The sequence below is a fragment of the Cibotium barometz genome, chromosome 18, assembly GCF_041138505.1.
Source record: "Cibotium barometz isolate CiBa-2024 chromosome 18, ASM4113850v1, whole genome shotgun sequence".
Taxonomy (NCBI): Eukaryota; Viridiplantae; Streptophyta; class Polypodiopsida; order Cyatheales; family Cibotiaceae; genus Cibotium; species Cibotium barometz.
The window spans coordinates 46237967-46260856 of NC_141063.1; positions in this window are offsets into that span (position 1 = coordinate 46237967).

The window sequence follows — 22890 nt, forward strand, 5'->3', positions numbered from 1 at the left end:
TTTTCACTTCCAAATTTAAACTTTATTTTGTTGATGCATCTATTTAAGAGTTGATATACTAGTTGTCCTAATGGAATTATGTGAAATTGGGGTGAAAATCGAGTAACATTTATACCCCTCCACTAGGGGGTGGGAAACCCCTCTTGTCACATGCAAACCCCACCAATACCTCTCTCTCTCTCTCTCTCTCTCTCTCTCTCTCTCTCTCTCTCTCTCTCTCTCTCTCTCTCTCTCTCTCTCTCTCTCAGAAGCATGTGAAAGTGTAAGTGTGAGGGTATAGCATGGTCCTGTGGTTATGCAATTACAAGGGGGTAGAAAAGTAGGGCATTACTTGTGGAACAAGGTAACATTAAAATTGTAATATTGTAGTGTTGGCATGATAAGGCACTACTAGTAAAGTAAGGTGGCAAGGTGGGGGAATATGGTTGCATATGTAATAGAATAGGATAGCAAATAAATGTCTACATGGTGATATTGGCCAAGGGACATAGCAATGTTCCTCCACCAATAAGCATTTAAGAGACATCTAAAGTCTTTAAGCTAATATATTTGATGACCTAAGAAGCTATGTATTATGGAATATCCAATGCATTTCTAGAGAGCCCATTCAATTACATCTCATATCTTGAGCCAACATATTCTATGTACTATCAAGAGTCCCTTATAGCTCTTGATATGGGAATAACCCTGATGTGGATGATGCCATTGCTTTTACTTTCTTCTATTATTCAAGAGTAATCCTTGCAAGCCATTTTTCTATTTGAGCTTTAGATAAGGTTATGAACAATCAATGTCAAATATACAATTACACCTCATATCTTTAGCTAACATATTCTATGTACTATCAAGAGTCCCTTATGGCTCTAGAACGGGAATAACCCTGATGTGGATGCCATTGCTTTTACTTTCTTCCATTATTCAAGAGTAATCGTGTATATGTAAAATAAGGCCTTATAAGCCCATTACTTCTTCCATGATAATTGAGGGAAATAAAATCAACTAACACCTTTCTCAATAAGCTGATGGAACCCCAATACTTTACCTATGGTGATTCTATATTAAACTAGATGTGAATAAGTTAATGGGTCCCCAACACTTTACCCGCAGTGGTTTCCAACAATCCCTTAACATAAGAAGACACGCATTCTAAACCATGACTTTAGGAAATATATCATGTCCCTAGTTAAGCAAGAGAAACCTTCACCCCTTCATATACGGTTTTTTCTTTTTTCTTTTTTCTTTTTTAAGAAGAAGAAAAAGAAGAAGAAGAAGAAGAAGAGAAGAGAAGAGAATGGTAAGAAAAACTCTCCAAGTTTGTATTTACATGTCATTATTTTAGTAAAACAAAGCTCAATCTTATATCAAATTTGAAAATAGTTATTAAATGAGGGAGGGAATCTTTAATTTTTAAATCTTTATCTTTTGGTGAGGAGAATAGTAAGGATCATGGTAAAGGATTATAAGCATGTGGGATAGTAAAAGACCCATCTAAGTTCATTGTGTGTACGCTTAAGACACGTAAATTCATAAAATATGCTACGATCTTTTTCTACTTTTTATCATACTAACTTGTTGACCTTGCCCAACCTCAAACCTATATATCATAGGTAGGCATCAAGCTCACATCCTCATAATAATGTTAATTTTCCTCACATGTAGTTTCCCACCTTTTGGGGGTGAAAAGAAAGAAACTAAAGTGAGAAGTTGAGAGTATCTTTCTACGAAAAACACACAATTTCAACATTCCCTCACACTCATGAAGGACTCACTAACACTATTTTCTTGAGTATAGCATCTTTTATATGTGCAGGTTCTTAGTAGAATAATGTACTAGTAACTCTTTATTCTGTAGGATTGTGAGTCGAATTATGATGCGCAGGGAGTCATGCAATGTCTTTATCAGCAATCATTACTCCAAGAACTATCCAACCCATCTTCATATCTTAAAGATGCTCCATTGCAATGATTCTTGATTTTGCTACTTGGACAAAAACATTGTCTCATTATTACTTTCTTTGAGTGCCTTGTATTGTTATAAGGAAGCCTTGATGTGGGCATGCACTTCTTTCATAGAAAGAAAATCAATCTTTTTGTTTAGCTATTGTAAATAGCTTTTTTTGGGGGGGGGTCTATCGAAGAGAATTTTTGGTGAGCGAATTTAATTTTTGTTAAGAGTCTCTCTCTCTCTCTCTCTCTCTCTCTCTCTCTCTCTCTCTCTCTCTCTCTCTCTCTCTCTCTCTCTCTCTCTCTCTCTCTCTCTCTCTCTCTCTCTCTCATGTAACATGCTAGATGAGTGTGCTTTATGACAAGTCCTATGCCTAGCGTTCTCATCTATTCACGTGCACCCAAATACTTGTGCATAACATCATCCCATAGAGAAACTTATTCACTACTAAGATGCCTTGAATGGGAGTGTGAGTAGCATTTAGTTTTGAGTTATAGAAGGTGTAATGTCACTGTACACCAAATGTACTTTACCCTCCTACAAACTTAATGTGTGGGTTAAGCCATCATTAGTGTTTTGGAAGATTTAAACTCCCATGTGAAGTCAATATGGAAGCTTAGCTCGTATGCCTGCTATACCCTTAAATGTGGTCTTCCTCATATGTGGGTGCGACGCTTCGTGTATCTAATGGTGCTTTTGATCTCATGGTTGCTCATAGCTCTATATATGTGCACGCTTGCTTGTTGCCAAGTTGGCTCCTAGCACTTACACAACATGCATGAGTGCTCTTTGTGGTCTCATAGCCCCTTCATATGGATGGCTATGATGCAGTATGCATAATATGGTCATCCACTATGCATGCTTCCTTGTTGCTGGATTCGCTCTTTTTATTTTTAAATGCTTTAATACCCTTTTGTTGTTAAATGATGGTTAAAAAGCGGCAAGACTTTGCTATTTTAAAAAGAAAACCTTCTTTTTTTTTGGCAAGCCTTTGATATTTTTAAAGAAACCCTTTTTACTGTTAAGTGTTTTACTCATCTCCCCACCAATAAGACCTGAACCCCTCTTATCTTATCTTTTGCATGGCTCAATGCTACATTGCTTAGGCTCACTTTCATTTGTTGTGATTATGTTTTGTGTGAAGCTAAATTCTTTTTTCCCCCCCTCTCTTGTATGCATTAATAGGTGAGTTATTTGGTGGCAATCCCTAATGGCTTTTGCCTTGTCCTTACGGGCCTTAATGGCATTAAGGGCATGTTTTATGACCAACCATGATTTGGCCATATATTAGGTCCACGTGTATTAATATCGAAAGTGTTTCTTCATATATTTTTTTGTCATAGTACAAGGTTATATACACCATCATGGTCATACAATCTATAGAGATCACATGACATTGATGACAATGAGCTAGGTTATATGTTTTTTATTATCGTAGTGTAAGGTTATATATACCATCATGGTCATACAATCTACAAAGATCTCATGACATTGATGACAATTACGAATTTGATTTATTTAAATTTGAGGCTAGCCCATGTGTCATCCACTTCATTAAGTGGTAGCAACAACTTGACTGCCTACTTTGTGGAGGAAATTACACACAAGGTTTCCCACTTAATGGCTGGTGGGGATGGATATCTTTATATTTTAGTGCTCCATGCCAAATAGCATAAAGGCCTTCACTTTGTGAGATAGGCATCTAGTTAGAATCGTTTTTATGAACCCACCATGTTCTCCTCACATGTACACACCATGTGCTCCTCAGATGTTCCCACCATGTGCTCCTCACATGTACTCGCATCATGTAATAGCATGTGCTCCTTGGATCTAATGCCACTTCAAGGTTTATCTCTAAAGTCTTTGAGGTATAAATACTTGTGATTAAGAGTGGGATCACATTCCTTGAGCAATGCATTCCATGATAAAGGTATCTATACTACTAAATATGGCTTGCTAGCAATACTGATGGGCCATGTGGGAATAGCTAGGGCTAATTGGTAATGGCTCTCGACATACATGCCAAAGAATAGTGGTTGCTGGCTAGTCACACAAACTAGTCAATACTCATACTTTTCATAGGCTAACCACAAGAAAATTACCCTTCAAGCCCGCTTTAGTTTGTAATATACATATGGCACAAAATCACTAGATAATAGCACTGCCTCTAACTTTTCCTTTAAATGGACCCAATCCTAGAGCCCTGTATCAATGAAGTCCCTCATGTTCCAAACATTGGAATATAAATAGACCTTGATATGGCTTGCTAGCAATACTGATGGGCCATGTGGGAATAGCTAGGGCTAATTGGTAATGGCTCTCGACATACATGCCAAAGAATAGCGATTGCTAGCTAGTCACATAAACTAGTCAATACTCATACTTTTCATAGGCTAACCACAAGAAAATTACCCTTCAAGCCCGCTTTAGTTTGTAATATACATATGGCACAAAATCACTAGATAATATAATATATGCTTGAGCACTGCCTCTAACTTTTCCTTTAAATGGACCCAATCCTAGAGCCTTGTATCAATGAAGTCCCTCATGTTCCAAACATTGGAATATAAGTAAACCTTGAGGGATACATAGCAATCCAATATATCATTTTATACACATAGCATCATGGAGTTCATTGAATTTTGTCCAATTTCTTACACCGCCTAAAGAATTAACTTAACACAAATTCCTTGTAAGGCCCTTCAACTTCACTTTTTTTACATGCTAAGGCATCTCTCTCTCTCTCTCTCTCTCTCTCTCTCTCTCTCTCTCTCTCTCTCTCTCTCTCACGCACGCGTGCATGCACACACACACACACATATACATGCATGTATGCACACACACACACACACACACACCTTATTTCATGCTCTTTAAAAAACTGCTACTTATCCATGGCTTTGTTTCCTTCTAGCCTTAAATTTTAACACATTCTCTATGTCATATTTACATGTACTTCTAAGACTTTGTTTACTCTAATAGGACCTATTTTAAGTATCATATTTTAACATGCTTTTCCCACTTAAGTAACCCAAAAGTGTTTATTACATTTCCCACTTTTTCTTTACTATGTACTACTTAAATAACCTAAAAGTGTTTTACCACGTTTTCCACTTTTTATTTACTATGTACTACTTAAATAACCCAAAAATGTTTTATTACATTTTCCGTCATGTGCATGCATGCATGCACATGTGAGTGTGTGTGCATGCATGCACACACACTCACATGTGTGCACATACATGCACGTTCGCATGTGTGTGCAAGGGAAGAATCTTCCTTTGAGTTCTCAATCTTTTGGACAAGATAGCATATTAATTTGAAAACCCTCTTCCGGAATTTAGTATTTCACCTACCTTCCCTTCTCATCCTTTTCGTTTGCGTGCACTATTGTCCTTTTAATGATAAAGTCAAAAAAAGTTTTTCTTTATCATGGTACTTTTATGTCTCTTAATTATTTTACAGTTATAAGATTAACACAGGTACTTGATATATAAAAACCTTCTTTTAATGAAGAGATGCCCATAACGTCTCTTCCATATAAACTATCTTATATTTATCTTATTCACATTAACTTACTTGATATTAATAAACCAACTTTGTTATGAATGCCACTTTCTTCTTATCATAGTACTTTTATGTCTCTTAATTATTTTATGATTATAAGATTAACACAAGTATATAAAAACCTTCTTTTAACGAAGAGATGCCCATAACTTCTCTTCCACATAAACTATCTCATATTTATCTTATTCACATTAACTTACTTGATATTAATTAACCTTTTTTTTAATGAAGAGATGTCCATAACTTCTCTTCCACATAAAGAGATGCCCATAACTTACACTGCATTTATATGATACTAGACACTACTTATGATGATCCTCTCTCTCTCATAATATTTCTCTAATAAACTATATCATATTTCTCTTAATCAAAGTAACTTACACCTCATTTATATGTTCCTAGGCACTACTTATGATGATCCTCTCTCTCTCTCTCTCTCTCTCTCTCTCTCTCTCTCTCTCTCTCTCTCTCTCTCTCTCTCTCTCTCTCTCTCGTAATATTTATCTCATAAACTATCTCATTTTTCTCTTAATCAGAGTAACTTACACCTCATTTATATGTTCCTAGGCACTACTTATGATGATCCTCTCTCTCTCTCTCTCTCTCTCTCTCTCTCTCTCTCTCTCTCTCTCTCTCTCGTAATATTTATCTCATAAACTATCTCATTTTTCTCTTAATCAGAGTAACTTACACCTCATTTATATGTTCCTAGACACTACTTATGATGATCCCCCCCACTCTCTCTCTCTCTCTCTCTCTGTGGTTAGATAAATTATTAGAGAAGAGGGTTATACACCATGATTTTTGGAAGGCCTTACATGAGAGACACAAGGCTGGTTCCAATAACATTTACATACACAAAGGTAACTAGTCCTTGAAGATAAGCTTCAAAAATAGGGAATACTCATTGGCGAGAATGCATTAAGGCATTCTCGCCAATGAGTCTAATACAACAATCGCTTCATCTTGGTCTACATCATTAGTCGCTATTTGCACAACATGTAATGCAAAAGAAGTATCCTTGGTGGATCAGGGCACCCTAAACATATCAACATCCCAAGTATAAGCCCCCACTTCAAGTAACCTCTAACACTACACACTTCTCTCACCACTATGTAGATCTAATGCCTCAGTGGTAAAGTCGAAGACCACCCCCAAACCTTAACCTTAACAACCCTTAGGGAGGTCACCAAGAAGGAGTGGGTACCCAAGAGTAATCTGGCTAGCTAAGGAAAGTACAACACCCAAGCAAAGACCTACCAACCACCATTTGGCCCAAATCCCACCCATGAGTGGGCTTTGAGCCCAAAGGAAAGTACGACACCCAAGCAAAGACCACCCATTAGTGGAGATCTAACAACCCAAGTAACAAAGTTTTACCTACACCCTAAGCCCCATTAGATCCTCATCAAGATGTTATAAGCTCAAGGCTTTTATGATAAAAACACTTTTATTTAGGTTCCAAAAACCTTCTAGACTACACCCTAATCTTGAAAGTCAAAGAGAGTCATGTAGACACTTAGGACTCCATCTCAAGCCCAGCAACCAACATTCCATTAGGTCCCAGCTAGGATGTTAGAAGCAGAAGGCTTCTATAAGTATTCACAAGGTGAGTGACACACCTTGTCCATACAATTGTGACCTAGGTCATGGCATATTGGCTTCTCGATTGAGCTATTTTATGCTGCCGAGTGCGGCTGGGCAAATCCCCACAACATTGGTTTATTCATGCACTCTTTCTATGGTGCAAGGGCTTCCTATAAGTGGTGCCTCTACCAGGGAATAGCCCCACTACACATAGCTAGAATGCATGTGTGTGTATGGTTGATTTCTGTTATATTTCTATTTTCTATTTTTTCAAGAATGGTAGAAAAGAAATAAAGTCTGTCCAGTTTTTTGCATTGTTGAAATCTTAAAAAATTATGTTCAATTTCTGCATGTTTTGTAAATTCTACATGTTTTTATATTTTTACATTTTCAGTGAGTTCGATAATTTGTGCATTTAGGTTAACTCTATAAGTTCAATTTTTGGTTTTCAACATTTTTCAATTTCAAAAAGAAAAAAGAGTCAATTGAACATGAAATTGAAAGAATCGAGTTAAATAGACCATAAAATCAGTTTCCTAGTATAGTATTTATCCCAATTTAGACACCTTACGTGGAGAAATCGAGATAAAAACAAAAATTAGGAAAAGATTTGCAACACATAGAAATTTATGTGTTTTCTACACATTCTACGTTTTTGCATCATTGTAATTAACACAAGTTAATTAAGCTTAACCATCTCTCTAATATGAGGTATCTTGACTAGCTGTCCGCATTTAATGCATGCAAGCTTTTAGGCCACTAGCCCAAAAAGTCAAAAAGCTTGTCAATACCCATTTTTGACTAAGTTTTGAGTGTTGGATGCATTTAATGCATGTAAGCCCAAGTTAAAGATTCTGGAAATACTCTTGTTTCGGGTGAACGTAAATCGTAAACCGAAAAAAATAAAAAAGAAAAACGGTCCGAGGGTAAGAGTATAGAAAAATTTCAAAAAGTGTATGCATAAGTTTGCCTAATATATGTTTTAGGTTGTTGCAGTTTGTGTAACACCCCAAAAAATTACATTTTTACATAGCTAAGGAGCTTATGGGAGCCATTGCCTGTAGCACTTGACTGACTCGACAAAAGTACACTATTTTTTGTGCCAGATGGGTTAAGAAACACTAGAAATGTGTTTCGAAAAAACTTTGGACAATCTAAAAAAATAAAAAAAATATTTAAAAAGGTAAAATTTTTTTTAAAAATCTCAAACTTGTCTCGGGCATTGTACAAGGACCTACACTAGGAGCCAGTGATACATGCAACCACAATCTAGGCATGTATTAGAGGCCTATTTAGACGATAGTGCATCTATTCAAGCTAGGCGCATAACCAGCCTAAACTAGGCTCTGGACTTTCCATCAGATTCCAGTTTAGCATTGTACAAGGACCTACACTAGGGGCCAGTGATACATCGTCATATTTTGAGTTAATGGAAGGATCCCCACTCCTGAGAAGTGAGAACCCAGTTTAGCATTGTACATGAACTTGCACTAGTAGGGGCCAGTGATACATCGTCAGATTTTGAGTCAATGAAAGGATCCCCACTCCCAAGAAGTGAGAAACCTAAACAAGCCTAACAGTCATGCTGCCAGCTACTAGTCTTTTTGACCACTTATCTAGCTACCTCTCAGAGGTTCGGCCTCAACCACTACCCTTGAAATAGATCTTACTACATATAGACCAAATGATGAAGGAGTTGAGGTTAACTCCGGAGAGACACACTCATCATTACAAGTAGGGAGCATTCACGTTGATATCCCTATCTATACATCTCATGTTGCACTTGCCTACAAGTGTAACCACCATCGAACCACTCCCTGTAGTACAAGTGCTTATACCTCATGGTAGGATATTAGAAGAAGTGCAGGCCATAGAGGCACCAATCTAGGCTACTAGAGAGCAAAGAAAGAAGAGACTTTGCAAGAGGCACAACAACGATTAGTAGCCCAAATAGCCTAATACACCCAAAATGAGTCCTAAGCCAGGACTACACAAGTACTACTCGACAGTCTTGATCTAGATAATAGCATTGCATCTACCTTGGGGAAAGAGCTAGGCTTGCAAATTTTTGATCGTCTTCTCACAAATGATTGGGAGTATGACGTATCAATAGAGACTCTTGTGGATTTTGCCACACGCTAAGCTTATAGTGTTAGTTGGGAAGGGATTGTCAAATCAATATCTAAGGCCACAATAGAGGAGGGATGATTACAGGGTATCTGCAACAATTACATATATAGGATCATTGAACATGAAAGGAGCCAAAGACCTATGGCGCAAGTTGAGACATCCAAAGCAAGAGTGCCTACTACGATGAGTGAATGGTAACACCTCCTGTGAGCCCAATGGATCCTACTTTTGTAGTATCACCGAGCTACACAATGGACCAAGCCTCGACCCCACTGTTATTGTTCCTCTAGGTTACACATGTACTCCAAGAATCTACAAAGCATAGATTTCACATTTTGAGACTATAGTAGAGAGGTACCAACCCCCAAGATGTTGTTAGCACAATTCTAGATTATGTGGTAATGGGTTCTACACCACTCATTTTAACGACACCACCTTTGACCAACCATGCAAGCTTGCCCATTAGTTTCATGCCCTTGGTTACAAAACTATGGCACCCATGGTTATATAGCAGTCCCTATAACAATGGCTCCATGCCTAGTTAACACATCCACCTCATCGGCTAGGGCTGCAGAAGGAGGGACCTTCCCCCAAGATCCTTGATTCCTTGCATCTTCCTTTACTTTGCAAATGCACCCTAGAGAAAGGGAGACATCCTCACAAAAGACTAGACCAATGGTGCCCTTGGCTCATATGCCATCAGTACCTATTGGAATTCCAATACAACCCCCCACCTATAGGACTCACTTCTCTGGGATTCATGCCATTACGCCCACAACAAGAAGCACCCTTCATACCACATGTTGCCACTGTTATACCAATTTGGGCTAGTATGAATATAAGATGTAATCAAGGGTGGATATGCAGTGATGAGGGCATGATCAAGTAGCCATTCAGAATCTTTGAAGGATGGCCTTTATACTTGACTAAATATTTGTGAGTGATAAATGTTATCTTTTCTTGTTTTTGTCGGAGTTCCAAACAAAAAGAGTTAATAGTAGGAGAATATATTCGATAAGGGAATGTCTAAGTATTATGAATTAGTTTGATGCTAGAATGATATGTGAATAGAAAATTGGAGTAAAAGATTTGTCATCTCCAATGGGTGGTTTATGTGCTAGAAGTAAAATTGTTGTTTTATAATTCTCTAAAAACATGTGTATGCACTGTGACAAATATCTTTTCAGAGGGTAAGTGAGATTAAAAGAAACGTAAATGAGAAAGAAAGTGTCCACATGCAATTGTGGTGTCGTCTTCGATTTTGTATCCTCAAATGATACTCTGTTATTAAAGTGTTGCCAATGGGGATCACGATAAAACATGCTTCATGATCTTGTGTCTAGATCTTGGACCATTCACCTTCGGGTTTGTCGTTGAAGATTTGTAGCAATGCTTTGAATAAGTGTGTAGATATATAAGCAAGTCGGAGACATTCTACCAGACGAGAATTGTGAGGTGATGGAAGAGTCATTTTGATGTGTATTAAATATTTTGACAAAAAGAAGGTCTCAAATATGTTAGTTTTAAAATTAAACAATAAATTTACTTGTTGGTGGCTTGATTGAAATCGGCATGGGTAAGTGGTCGAAAATGTGCCCAATTTCTTGCAAAAGCTCTCGGAAAATTGTAAAAAATTCCACGGAATTTTTGGAAAAAATTGGGTAAAAATAATGATTTAGAAAGGCAAAAAAACTCTAGAATTTTTTGAAAATTTATGAAGAGGAAAAGTGTAGGGTTGTGATTGGGTTATGGGCAGGGGATTTAAAAAAAATTGAGAACTTGATTGGTTTTGAAAAAGCTTTTAGATAAGCTTTATAAGCTTATGCTTTTTAAAAAGCTTTTAAGCTTTAATGTTTAAAAGCTTTGAAGCTTTACGTACTAAAGTTTGAAGGTGACGACCGTTGGAGCATGAGAAAAAAAACAAAGTAATTGACGAAGAAGAAACTCCCGTGCGTCATTGGAAGGGAGGGGAAGTTGAGCTAAGGATCAGGATAAAAGTGGAATTGAAGCCTCCAAGATGAGAGACATTGATTTGTGGTGTTGGATCGAGAAAAGGGAAAAAAATCAACAAAACCACTTTTGGGTGGTTTTGGGAAGTGGTTTTTCATGGATTTTTTTTTTCAAGGACGAGACTTCTATTAAGTATGACAAAAGCACACAACAATCATGGCTATAAGCCGGCAGAAGCACCCCAATATGTAAGGTGATCTCAACCACTGAGGAGCATCATGGTGCCATGAAAGACCCATGGGACTAGAAGAAAAGAAAATGCCATGGTCCCACTCCTACATAAATACAAAGCACTTTGCTTGCATGGAACAAGAGGACCCCTGAATACAAGCGCATGTAGCCACCATGAGAATATGGATGATATCACCCCATATAGTGCTAATGCATTATTGGGACTCCAAAACTAGACATCCTCAGTTGTTGCCTTCGGGCATCTCGCTCTCTAGATCTACCATGCTGTAACACTGGCAATAATCTCCCAATAGGTGTTAATCCTCTTTCTGGGGGGTGTATAATGTAAGTGAGGGACATCCTGCAAACAACAAACCATGCTGGGCAATACCTGTATGAATAAAAACAGTACTGTCTATATCACTAGCCTCGTAGAAAAGCTGCGGACCATAATGGGAAAGCCAACTGCCCCCCAAATAGATACATGACAGAGCCAGTCAATTTTCCCATAAGTTGGGCTATAGGACCCCAAAAACGATGTGGCGTGCTGCATCCCCATAAACAATCGTGTACAGTTTGACAATGTCCCGCACATCTCGGGCAGGTAGGTGCTACACCAAAGATTGATCTCGACTAATTGCTGGGGAGACCACCATGTAAAAACAACCAAAGAAATGAGAGATTTAGCTCCTTCTGTATTAATGCCAAAGCCTATGCCAATATCTGCAATGTATCACTGGAGTGATGTCATAAATCTCCCATTGAGGCCTGAGAGTTGGGATCATATGCATGTGTCGAATGTTGAGAAGCCTAACATTCTGGACTGTGAAACTGATAAAGAGATGGCTTTTCAATGGATTAGAGGCATCAATCCACTCCCACTCACTTGGATCCCACTGAAGATATCTAATAGAATTGCCACCATACAGCCACAAACACCAAGAACCATGAGCCACTATTTGACGAGAAGGATCAATGAACTAGTGCTTCCATGACTGCCCAACAATCCTCACTGGGCTAAGCCTGGTGTCTGGGATGATCCCCTCCATGTTACATCTTCTTAATCTCCATCCACGTATGATAGAATAGATGATGCTAGGAGAGAAATGACTTGCAAAGGTACACCTATCCTAGAAAAAACTCCTAGCCAGCTCGGATGATAATATCCATGATAATCTCCATGAAAGATCCCAGAGAGCCACTCATAGCTGCATCAATCTAATCAATATGTATGCGAGAGACCCTAAGTTGCTGAATGGATGCAGCTCTCTGATCCACTGGAAGACTCTTGAAGCTCTTCTAAGCAAGAACTGTGTATGCACATCTCTCCCATCATCCTGACCACTGCGTGTAACAAGATGCACCAAATGGCCAATTGGCCTCATCCCTAATGAACTCATTCCACATAATAGGTTATTGGTTAGCCTCATGCAAAGACCTAGGAAGCCTCTATTGTCATAAGATGGGTCTCATGCTTTTCCATGCTCTGACAATGTCTATAATAAGAGGGGAAGATGGTGCCATGATATCTGCCTCCATGAGCAAAAACTATGTTGGGTAGCAATCTCTCTGACATAGGGTTTACATCTGGAATTTTGAGTTAAAAAGAAATCCTTCTAAGGCTTGGTGCCTGGTAAGAAACCTCTAACCACAAGTTTAGAAAGCAACACCCTGCATTGAACATCCAGATCAATAATATTTAGCTCCCCTTCTTGTGTCTGAGTTGAATAACTGTAAGCCAAGCTACCTTGGCACATGTGTCTGTAATGCCATCCAAACCCGACCAAAGAAGATTGCGGATCAACCTCCGCAACTTACCAATACATGCATGAGAGAAGCACAAGAGGCAATAAACCAAGCCAAGGCAAGCAATCTGTCTACCACCGCCAATGCCAATAATTCACCTTCAGTCGACATAGACGATGGGGGTATATCTTGACATGAGTATTTTCTCGACACCACAGGATCACAACGATGGGCCGACGAGACCATATGCACTGCGGCACGCGCGAGGTTGATTATCCCTCTCAAGAACGAAGATTCGGAGTAGTCCATAACTCACCAAGCATTCGATATACATTCCAGGTTCCTTAACTCTAATATCGTTTGAATCGAGTGATTCCCCTAGTAACGGCGAGTAAAATGGGAAGTTTAGGAATGGAAAAAGAAAATCTTGCATTTCAGTTATCTTACTAAGAATGTCCGTGGGTTTATTGATCCAATTACCGAATGTTCACAAAAACTTCACCGAATCTCCATAATCGTAGTCTGAACCCGTTCCAAGAGGAAGAGACATTCTAAGATTTTCTAGGTAGGAGTCCAGGTAAAACTCAACTTACTGGAATGTAATACCTTGGACACCAAGTTGTTTCACACAAATAGATGGATAATATTCAATCTTTGTAATAACAGGCTTCAGTTCTCTGGCAATGCTGGGTCGGCTACACGTTTAACATATCAGAACAACTGATACGGAATCATTGCGATGATACAAGTTGCGACAATGTTCTGCAACGCACTAGAACGCCCTTTCTTACGATCCTTTACTCCTACAACATCTAAGGTTCCTCTAACGATATGATACCTCACACCGGGTAGGTCTTTAACCCTTCCGCCTCTCACAACAAGGACCACCGAATGTTCCTGCGAATTATGGCCAATACCTGGTATATAAGCCGTTACCTCGAACTTTGAGGTTAATCAAACTCTGGCGACTTTACGTAGGGCAGAGTTAGGTTTTTTTGGTGTAGTTGTGGAATAGTTGACAGATGAGTCAGTTTCAATGTCACTATACAGAACCGTACATGAGATTCCCACCTCATACGGCTCCTTGTCATTCAATTCCTCTTTATCAATTACTCTTAAGAAAAGGAGTACAAGACTCTTTTCAGTCGTTCTCAGCTACAAAAGAATTTACGAAAAAAAAAGATTCTTTTCAACTCATTTCCAAATCTTTGCTTTTATGCCCCCTTCATTTCCCAAACCTCAGTATTATTAATAAGTAGCACGGATAGAGAAATGAAAAATCTATCAAATTGCTGGGTAGATTCGCTAATGAGTCTCTTGTTTTCATTTGAGTAATATGAAACGGGTCAAATATAGAGGAGATTGACGAGTTGGTATAGGCTTATCCATATCATTAATTACCCTTCGATAAGGAATCCATTTTGAAATGAAGACAGCTTCGATATCTGACTTTTGTTCTTTCTTTCGTTCCAAAACGAGGCTGCCTGAGAAAGATTCGGTAACCTACCTAACTACCTAATAAGTAAGTGAGTAAGGATACGTATCTTTATGGGATAGGATCCGATGACTGCTTGAGACCCGCTAGTAGTGATGATGCTGAAGTATCAGTGAGAAAGGAAACCGGGGACATATACGAAAAAGAAAAGAGGTTACTTGTCTCTGTGATTCTGGCTTAGTTAGCATGTTCCGTTGACGAGCGACTAAGTTAAGTCCTGCATCCTATTTCCTCCCTCTTCCGTGGACCGGAGCAGAAGTCTTGATTAGCCACCAATGCTCTAGAGGCTAAATCCAATATCCTGGAGCTCCAATGAAGAAGCTTCTTTCGAATACTCATAAGTACCAAATAAAACTGCTGTGCAGGAGAAATATCATCCCCAACTTGGCACCCCAAGTTTCTAGCAGTGCATCCTCTACTGATCCAATTAAAACCAAGATCTGCACCCCAAGCAACTGTTGGCAAGTCACTAATCCAAAAACCAACAGATTTGTGCTAATTAATTAGGGTCCCTACTGCCAAACAAAACTCTTTCAGTGCCACCCGGAAGAAGGAACATAAACATGTGTGAGGCCTCCAAGAACATGGCTATGTCATCAGCTAACTTAGGGTCAACCAACTTCTCTTGACTACGAAGAGGCTACCTCAATCCAGAAATATCGGTAGTTAAGCGGAGGAAGATCCTCATGGCCTCTGCGACTGTGATATATAGTAAAGGGGCTAAACGACATCCCTACCATACTGAGCAAGAAATCTGAAACCGCTTTGCTCTATCACCGCAAGCAAGCACACTACTCCGGGCATCACGATACATGCATGAAACTCCCTTGATCCATCTCTAAGAGAAACCCATATGGCTAAGAGTACCCTCAAGGAAGTCCCAATCCACTATATCACAAGCCTTCTTAAAATCCAAAAGTAGAATGGCTAGAGGCTGATTACTCGCTTTGGCCCATTCCATGGCCTCCCAAAATGAGAAAATGTTATCAAAGATGCTCCTAATGTGTAATAATCAATTTTGAGTATCATGAATAACATCTTGCAAAATTGGTTGCAATCTAATGCTGCTCACTACCTTAGCAAGTATCTTATATGCAGTTCCAAGTAAGGTGATAGGTCTCCATTGTCCAATCATGGTCTTATTCCCACTCCTAGAGATAAGGAAGGTAAGCCCCTCAGGGAGAAAAGAAGGCATAGAACATATGCCCCACATCTACTTGAGAGTCAATGTGATCTCTGCCCTAATCTCATCCCAAAAAGTATGAAAAAAACAGGGGTAGGAGCATCCTCCCCTTGACACTTACCATGAGGTAAGGCATGAAGAGCATGATTGAACTCCTGCATAGAAAAAGGGGCCTCCAGAAGGGTATTCATCTCCTCAAAAATCAAATGTGGCAATGCATTCGAAACCTTCCTCTGTGCCCTATGTCTCAAATCAGAATCAAGCTCAACGCTATGAAGTTGGCGATAGAAATTAGTAGCAATTTGTTTAACCATAAGAGGATCTAAATGAAGAGTGCCATGTGAATTTTGTAGCTGCCTGACACTATCTCTGGCATGAGATGGACCCTGAGTAGCAAATAAGTGTGTTGCATCTGCCACCCATCTGAGTCCAAAACATTTCCTGGGTATGGCAGCGGTACTCCGCACGCTGCTCAAGAGAATAATGAAGCTCTTCTCTAACAGTACATAACTAACAGTACATAAAGAGAGTCTGCAACCCAATAAGCACGACGAGGATGTTTCTCATGCTCTCTCTATAAGGTAGCCAATCTATGTCTGATAGCCCTTTCTAAGTCCAAGGCCTCCTACCTCTTAGAAAGGGCATACATGTGATAAAAGGCGCTAAAATCACGGAGAGCAGATGCATGACTTTGTGAGGCCTGCAAGAAATCATGAGATCTCTAAATATCAAACATCTAACGTAATAGCTCTGCATTTGAGAACAAATGATTAGGGATGCGTACATGAGGTGTTGATCCATGGTGACTCAAATCTCTAATAAATAAAACCACTGGACAATGATCCAATTTTGAAGTGCCTGCATCAATAGAAGTATGTCCCCCTCTGTCAAGCACACAATCATCCACATAAAACTGGTCTAATCGTGCATAAATACATCCTACATCCCTTCTCGTGTTAGACCATGAATAAAGAAGATGGATGGTCTCCTCGGAAGGTCATCTTCATGCCAACAATCTCTGCAATCTCAACCATGTTAAAATCCCCACCAATAATCCAATGGGCAGCACGAGGCATCAACGTAGTGAGAGATTGCCAAAAGGAAACGCTCTCACCTCTATGGTTAGGTGCATAGATGTTAAGAATACCAATGCTTGTAATACCCTGCATAAGAAGGATCCACTGTGCTCTCTCACAAGTAAAATGACACCATGTCCAATGATGCAAGGAAAAACCACAACTGAAACATATATACAAACACTACCTTTGGTAGCAATGGTTGGCGATCAAAAGGCGTGTCCCAAAACAAGCTTGCCTGATCTCCCACACTGGCTAGCATCCAATTTTTGTTCTTGCAAGACTAATACATCGTAACTGCACTGTGAAGCTGAGTTTTGACAATGTATTTGTGTTCCATGAGCCAATCCTTATAAGGACTTAAAGTAGGAATGACCAGATCTCATAGTCGACGAAGGGCACCCTTTAGAGACGGAGGTACGTCTCGCATAGGTAAGGGAGGGAAAATTTAATGATGAAAACCTTACCTCTTGTTCCTACTTCGGAGAAAAGACGAGGCTGGTCCTCAAAACTAGAGAGGTACCATGAAAATGTGATTCCACAAGCGGCATCTTTGAGGGTGCAATCATCCCATATATGTAATGTTACATCCTCCTACGAGGGATCCAAATCTTGTGCCTGTAGAGCCTCATCCTCCAAAGAAGGATCAACATCCTATGAGGCAATAGTTGCAAAAGAGTTGGGGTGCTCCTGTAAGGGTGCGGGTAAAGGGATAGAGCTACAGGGGTGCCTGTCATCTCTAACCACAACCCATTGTTGTGTGGTCTACTAGGGCACAGGGAAAACCGGAGTCTGGGTAGTTGCCTGCTACAAGAGACGTCTATTGGGGGTAAGACCATGCCGTCTCTTAGCGTGGCCTATTATTCTGGGATAATCTCTAGCAATGTGGCCTTATCACAATGACAAATCCATTGACACTGGTCAGGTCTACCTATTGCGATCTCTATCCTCTAACAAAAGTGAGAGCGGTCAGACCTCTAAAGCATGATATATGATCGTTAGTAATTGATGCATTAGGAACAAGTACAAAAACCTGGGGTACACCATCATAAGTGGTGGTAACAGTAGGAGGAAGCTTAGGCAAGAGAGCCCGGAAAGGCCGGTACCTCTAAAACCTGGCCAAAAGATGCCCCTATGGAAGCTAAGACCTTCCAATTAGACCGAGGAAGAGCAGGGACTGTAATGAAACCAAGGTAAGTCGTTGATTCTCCACCACTAGATCAAAGCCCACTTGGTAGTATTGAAAGAAGAAAATCTTCCTAGTACAAAGAGGAAAGGGGTTGCCATCTACTAACACCTAAGAAGTAGCTTCGACCAAGAAGATATGTATCCTCGAAGTGCACAATTAGCTCCAAAGGGAGAGTGTGGGTAGGAGGCAGCGACACGAGGGCAGGGCAGGGGTAGAGGATGAGGCGGTGGGGGATGAGGCAGAGGGTAGAAAAGGTGGGCACAGAGGCAGGGACAGAGGAGAAAGTGGGCAACCTAATCAAGGCGGGGGGTAGAGGAGGAGGCACGGTCAGCAACATGAGCTCAAATCTCCATATCATTTTTTCAAAGCGACTCAAGAAACATGGATTTTGGTTACCAGGACAGAAACAAGCTTTCTTTTGAACCTTTAAAATTCCCTTTAAATTTGTGAATGAAAAACTACCTTCTCTTGAATTCCGTGGCGTCTTTGTGTTTCGGTTCATCCCCGCTTTCAAATTTTACAATCAATCTTGGCTCTAATACCCCTATTGTGGGAGGATGACATGAACCCAATAAATTGATTGCAAAGTATTAAACATAAAGCATCAAATAGAATTAAACATGAACCCAATAAATTGATTGCAAATTATTAAACATAAAGCATCAAATAGAATAAAGAATTGCATAAGATACAATATTGGGTCCAATTTACGCCCACACAAGAGCGAGTCCATGCTTCCTAATATATTTCTTGAAATAACTTGTGGGACTCAAAATAGAATAAAGAATTACACAAGACACAAGATTGGGTCCAATTCCCCACCATATAAGAGTAAGTACATGCTTCCTCTTGGTGTATTTAAATATATTGCTTGAATTAGCTTGCTTTATTGGACATGCAAGCTAATCTACTCAGAAATAGATGTGGACTTAAAACCATTAAAGTACGTACATCTCTTATAAAATCAAATATGCACAAGGGAGCTTTCTCATGTCCCATTAAATATGTATACATTATCAATAAATACGGATGATGCCCAAAATAAAATAATGATGCTTGTTGTCACAAAATTAATTAATATTTTACCGACACTCAAAATCGATTGTCTCAAAATCTTTCTGACCACCACTAACTTGCCTCTATTATCCAATCCAAGGATTTACACTTATATCAACTATGCCAATCAATCAGTAAATTAATTGATTACAAATAACTATACAAAACTCATAACATCAAGATGATGCAACCAATACTCCTATGGATGTATAGATTCACCCGTGTATGCGTAAAGTAAGTTATGATCGCTTAAATTTAGAAAGATGTCCTAATCTAAATCCATCTAGGATAATTCATAAATAATGGAAAACATGGGAATATTAATATTCCATGAATTAACTCCTCATAAACATTGGGTCATCAATGTCTATAGTATGAGTTGAGCTCGATATCGCAACACTTGCTCTTGCACTCAACTCCACACCTACTCCAAGTAAGCTCCTAAACTTGGGGAGCTTCATGTACCCAATGCCTAATCTAACGTGGGAATATAAATATTCCATGAGTTAAATTCTCATAAACAATGGGTCATCAATGTCTACAGTATGATCTAAGCTTGATATCACAACACTCCCTCTTGAGCTCAACTCCACACACTGCACTTCAAGTAAGCTTCTAAACTTGGGGAGCTTCTATGTACCCAATGCTTTGTGAAGATGTCAACCACTTGATCCTCCATGCTGACAAATACCAATTCCACATCACCTACTAGAACCTTCATCCTCACAAAATGATAATGCACCTCAATGTGCTTCATCCTAACATGATAGAATGGGTTACATGGTACTCATGTTGTCATAATAAATGACAATGTTCCTATCCACGGTGGGCTCACCCATATCACCAAAGTAGCTTTTGAAACCAAGATACCTCACAAGATGCCATAGCAACGTCTCTAAACTCTACCTTTACACTCGACAAGGCAATTATCAGCCATTTCTTGTGCTCCAACTCACAACAATACTCCTAAAAGAAAACATAAAGCTACTGGTAGATCTTGTGTTTGAGACCCTACCACCATCAGTTCAATTAGCATCTGCCTATTTTAGTGCCAGTGGAGGAGAACACTAAGTTTTTCACAATAGATACAGGTGATCTTTTTGAGGACCCCACTATGTATAAGCGCGTAGTGGATAGCTTAATCTATATGACCATTACTAGGCTAGATTTGAGCTATGTTGCTGGACTTGCTAGTCAGTTTATGTAGGCTCCCTAGAAGCCACACTTGGATGTGTCTAGACGAATACTCGAATACATTAAGTCCACCATTGATTATGGACTTTTCTATGAAGCTAGCAGAGAGATACAATTACATGGTTATAGCAATGATGATTGCTGCTCTACATGGTTATAGCAATGATGATTGCTGCTCTACATGTGGAACACCATCATTACTTCTTATGTTTATATCTTTAGTTGTCCTCAACACTTAGTACTTCTACATGTGAAACATCATCATTACTTCTTATATTTTTATCTTCAGTTGCCTTCACTAGTGCATATCAACTACTCATCTCATCAAAGATATTTTTGCTTACTGGCATCTAGAATTATAGCATCTACAACCTTTTTGTTCTAGAGCATAACCAACAAAGATGCATTTCTTTGCCTTTGGATCCAACTTGGTTCTCGCTTTATCAGGAACATGCACATATGTAAAACATCCAAACACTTTCAAGCGAGACACATTTGGTTTTATGCTTGTAAACTTTTGTTTAGGCATCATACCATGAATAGCCACAGTGGGGTCTTGTTCATAATGTAAATAGCAGTTGGGGTTGCTTCAGCTAAAAAAACATTAGGTATATTCTTTTTAGACATCAAGGCACGAGCAATGCCTATAATGTGCCTGTTTTTCCTTACTGCAATACTATTCTATTACAGCTGCTTTCTCAAGGAATCACTGAACTTGTTAAAAAAATATTCTCCCCCACCATCCGATCTTAGTCATTTGATATGCATACCTTTTTCCTTCTCGGACAAGGCTTTAAATCTTTGAAAATGCGCAAACACCGCACTTTTATCCTTTATGAAGTAAACCCACACTTCTCAAGTATGATCATCAATGAATGTAACATAGTATTTGCAACCTGTAATTGTTATAGTCTTGGTTGATCCCCATACATCAAAATGTATAACATCCAATGGCCTTGCACTGACATGCTTTTTATGCGGGAAAGTATGGTTTGAATACTTTACCAAGGTGGCATGCTTCAAATACTTTGTGCATACTAACCTGTAACAATATTTTGTAGCCTGCATAGACTTCAGCTCGCTATATAATCACATGATCAATGCACTTGTGCCATATGTCAATGTCCACGATGACACACCTGTTTGATGCACAAACATGGCTGCCTTCATCTTAGGCATGCTAGCATCCAAAGTAAGTATCATGTCATTTCTTTTACTCTTTGTAACTAGGTGAGGTGGCACTGATTTTTAAAGTCTTCCACAAAGGACCCTTTAGGATTGAACCTTACTTGTAGATCTGCTCAACCATCTATTGTTTAATAGAAGCTAAGTTTTTTATAATATCAAGAACATGAGGAATATGTACTAGGCAATTCATCTTGCCATCCTGCATAGACAATGGCACTTTACTAACATGTACAATGGGATGCACAATGTCATCACCTGTTTCCACATACCCTAATTTTTTCATTTTCTACATATCTTTGAAGCACTCACCACAAGACTTGTCATGTGGTTAGGGATGCCATAATCCACATACCAAATATCTCTTAATTTTGACACATCTCCTATTGTGGAATTGAGCATGTGTTGTATCACAAACAAGTGCTCACTTCTATCAATCATCACTCTGTTTATTTGATTATGCATAGTTGCCTTCTTGCTGTATCTTTCTACTTTTGATATAATTTTGTTGTTTATAGCAGTCCTTTGTAATGTGCCCACGTTTGCCACAATAATAACAATCCATGCTATTTGTATTTTGATTTCTTTGCCAACCACCTTGGCCTCTATGACGCCCCCTACCTCTAGAGTGGCTTAATTTCTTTGACCTATCTGAGATTGATTTTCTTCTTCTTGTTGCTCCTTATGGAACTTCTCTACTTATCCTAATTGTTGTGCTTAATTGTTAATCTTAATAAATTAAATCCTCTTAACTTAATTTGAGATAATGAGCTATTTCATTTTAGAACTCTGAGAGAGAGAGAGAGAGAGAGAGAGAGAGAGAGAGAGAGAGTAGAAAACTTTAAGAAATGGCCTCCCAAGGCACTATACATCGCATTAGCAATATAATTAAACTGTAGGGAAAGCTTAATTTATATATTTTTTTGACTATGGAGTGTTTATGTGCATGTTTTGCAAAGATTATTGTGCACAGTGGTTGATTTGAAGTGCCTACATAGATTTTGGGACCTTATGTATGGTAGATGATGTGATTGGTTCACATAAAGTGTCTCTATAACAAGTTTAATAATACCGCTCCTCTAGTAATTGTGTATATAAATTTGTGAGACAAATTATTCAAGATTACAAGATTATTGTGATTGCAGGAGTTACTACAAGTTCTATTTGGCCTTTAGAATACCATATTTAGTGTGGGTAAAGCTATTATATGTAACAATGTTTGATAGTCTAAACTAGACCTTGAACTAGAGCCTATCCCCTTGAGCTAGTGGTTGAGTATGAACCATTGACCCTACGTGAGTGTATTTCAGACCCCATTCTAGGGCCAACCTTAGAACTAGTAAGGAAACCCTAGAT